Source organism: Rutidosis leptorrhynchoides, chromosome 3 (genome assembly GCF_046630445.1).
Source record: "Rutidosis leptorrhynchoides isolate AG116_Rl617_1_P2 chromosome 3, CSIRO_AGI_Rlap_v1, whole genome shotgun sequence".
NCBI lineage: Eukaryota > Viridiplantae > Streptophyta > Magnoliopsida > Asterales > Asteraceae > Rutidosis > Rutidosis leptorrhynchoides.
In genome coordinates this window covers 626994595-626998447 of record NC_092335.1, presented here as the reverse complement: position 1 = coordinate 626998447, position 3853 = coordinate 626994595, and positions in this window count along the sequence as shown.

The following is a 3853-nucleotide window of genomic DNA, read 5'->3' as shown; positions in this document are numbered from 1 at the left end:
GTCGCATATTCCCTTTATTATGAAATCTTACTACACCGTACCAAGTGTAGTCACGAAACGAAGTACTGTGCAACCGTTGAATACTGGTCGTCCAGTCCGGTTGGGGTTGTCAGGCCCGATAGATCTATCAACAGGATTCGCGTTTACAATACCGCTGTAAATAACAGTTACCAAGCTACAGGGAAGTATGCCAGTGGTACAACTCAACGTAGAATATATTTTTCAGTTACTTGTGTCCATATCGTAAAACATAAAATACATGTATTCTCATCCCGAAATATTTAGAGTTTAAAAGTGGGACTATATACTCACTGTTGTCTTGAAGATATATATAATTTGACTTGGTCTCCGGTTGATATCACGAACCTATCCATATATAATATATCAATACCTTTTCTTTTTAAACAAACGTCACATATATATACTTTTAATACTTTGAATAATTCCTTAGTCCGTAGTTAGCAGTTCGTTGTTAGTAATTCAATTTTAATGGTTCATTTTTAGATGTTTAATATACCCGCAATGAAATAAATAAAACCCCCAACGAAATAAATAAAACCCCATCGTATATGTATTGGTCGAGATTAATCTTGACCCATGGTACCGGTGTTGTCAAATGACGTGTTGCGTACATAAAGTACCGGTGTTGTCAAATGACGTGTTGCGTACAATCATGGGATCTTATGATTAATCTTCTCGTGTTGTTTACGGGTGATCCTGAACCATATAAAATTGAATTATAAGTACATATATATAAAATATCATGTTAACTTAAAAAGATGTGATTTATTTAATTTTTTTTTTTTCCAATTATTTTCGTGGCTAAACTAGTCTTGGATATCCGATTTTGTTTCGGTCATAGTTTCTTCGTTACAACTCCGTTTTCGTTGATTCAACTTGCCATCTCCTTGGATCGAGTCCCTCTTTAAGACTATGAACTGTAAATACCTTAGTTTGTATTCAAAATCACACGGCATAGGTCAAACTTTAGTGAAACTTATGAAGTTAATCATTTTCCATCATGTAAACAACCTCAAATGATTATTTTTCTAAAAATACTTATACTTTGAGTTAAATCATAAAATTTTTATGTGTTATCATATTCATAGTAAAAATCATTTTTCCAGAAAATAAACCTCCAATTCAAAGTTTAAGATGGTTTTTAATTATCCAACCCAAAACAGCCCCCAGTTGCACTCCGACGTCGTAAATTCAGTTTTTAAGGTGTTCTTTGAAAAACCAAGTTATACCTTGTTAAGTTAGCATATAATTAAGATATGTTACAGGTCTTGAAGTATTTTAAAAGTTAAGTTAGAAGGATCTATTTAGTTTGCGAATAAGTTTGAAATCATTCAAACTATGTTCTAGTTTATAAACTCTTATATATATAGCTTTAAATATATGAATTGAAAAAGAGTTGAAGTAGAGTTTTTACCTCAAGTTTAAAATGTAAAGTTGCTGGAAAGAAGTAGTAAAATAAAAGTTGAGAGAGTTCTTGCAAGTGTGTGTGAAAATTGGAAGTAAAATTTAAAAAATGAATGTGTAAAAATGAGTTAGAAATGGTGCTTATTTATAGGCTTGAAAATTTGGTTTTTAGTGAAAATATCTAAGATAAGTTAAAATTTATTATGTCATGAATGACATATTATTCCAATAATTGAAGATTTCTATTGGTATATACCAATAGTAAATACTTCTAGAAGCTGTGTATAGTACCTTAGATATACGTATAGGATTATTGAGGAAACGGAACGAGAATTCAAATATAACTATCTTTTGTAAATATACTTATATTGTTTTATGTATAAAAGCCCTTTAAAAATGATTAAATACATTACTTATATGATATATGTATAAACATTATAAATCATCAGTATTTATGTCAAATAACGTTACGTAGGTTATTGTTTTGAAAACTTAAGTTAGTAGTTTCAAAATATACTTATGACTTTTTGTTATTAATACAAAATGAGATATTAAAACATCCTTAGATCATGTTAAATATGTATGTATAATTATCATATATTGTATAGTTCGTGATATCATCGGTCAAACTAGACGGTCAAACGTTGTGTAAAACTCTTTTCAAAAACATAAGTCTCAACAATTTGGATTGCTTATCATGTTGGTAAGGTTTAATTTATGTAAATATTAATCTCATAAGTATAGAACGATCGGAAAAGTGCGGGTCGTTACAAATTTCTTGCTCGTTCTCCCAAACAAACCTCACGTTCATCCTCGTCAATTTCGTCAATGAAGAAGCGATCTTAGAAAAGTCTTGGATAAACCGACGATAATAACTGGCCAATCTGAGAAAACTTCGGACCTCCGTAGGCGTAATCGGTTGTCTCCAACTCTTCACCGTATCTATCTTCCCCGGATCCACTTGAATACCCTCCTTGTTCACAATATGACCAAGGAATTGAACTTCCCTTAGCCAAAATTCACATTTGGAGAACTTAGCATACAACTTCTCCTTTCGTAATGTCTTCAATACTTCACGCAAATGACGTTCATGTTCGTTCATACTCTTTGAATAAACAAGTATGTCGTCAATGAACACAATTACCGACTTGTCCAACATGGGTTGGCACACCCGGTTCATAAGATCCATGAATGCCGCCGGTGCATTCGTAAGACCAAAAGGCATAACTACGAACTCAAAATGCCCATAACGCGTTCGAAAAGCCGTTTTCTCGATATCTTCCTCACGGACCCGCATTTGGTGATAGCCGAACCGTAGGTCGATCTTAGAGAAATACGTCGCACCTTGGAGTTGATCAAACAAATCGTCAATCCTAGGCAGTGGATAACGATTTTTGATTGTCACTTTATTCAACACCCGGTAATCGATGCACATCCGCATACTACCATCCTTCTTTTTCACGAATAAAACCGGAGCGCCCCATGGCGAAGAACTCGGTCGAATAAAACCCTTCTCGAGCAACTCTTGGGTTTGATTTAACAATTCTTGCATTTCCGTTAGTGCTAAATGATAAGGAGTTTTAGCAATGGGAGTAGCTCCCGGAACCAACTCAATGCGAAATTCAACTTGTGTTTCCGCCGGAACACCCGGTAACTCGTCCGGAAAAACGTCTTCGAATTCACTAACCACCGAAATTTCACGAATAGGTGGTGGCTCGTCACGAGTATCAACAACATGGGCAAGAAAAGCCATGCCACCACTAACAAGAAAACGACGTGCCCGTGCAAAAGAACATATCGGCACAAGTCTTCTTCGTCTATCGCCATGAATAATCAACTCTCCCCCACTTGGGGTCTTTACACGTATAAACTTTTTATGGCATGCAATATCGGCTCTATTTCGATCGAGCCAATCCATACCAACAACGATATCAAAATCGCCCAAAGTCATAGGGATGAGATCAATTTTAAAGTTTTCGGCACCAAAAACGACATCACAATTCTAACACACATCAACCACTAGCACCGTCTTGCCGTCCACTATTTCGACTTCTACCGGACGACTTAACTTAACTAACGGTCTATCAAGTTTAGGCACGAATTTTGGAGACACAAACGACAAATTTGCACCGCTATCAAAAAGAATCCTTGCCGAATTAGAATTGACCATGAAAGTACCTGAGACTACTTCGTTCGATTGTTTGGCTTCGTCATTGGTCATCAAATAGTTGCGACCCCTAGCCGTGCCCGCCGCTTTCTTTAACCGCTTAACGTTATCATTATTCAAATCGGGGCATTCCTGCCTCTTGTGCCCCTCTTTACCACAATTAAAGCAAGTGACTTTGGTTGACACCTTGGTGCAATCACGGGCCATGTGTGCTCTTTGATTACAATTATAACATGTGGGCCCGAACCTCCCGTAAGCACC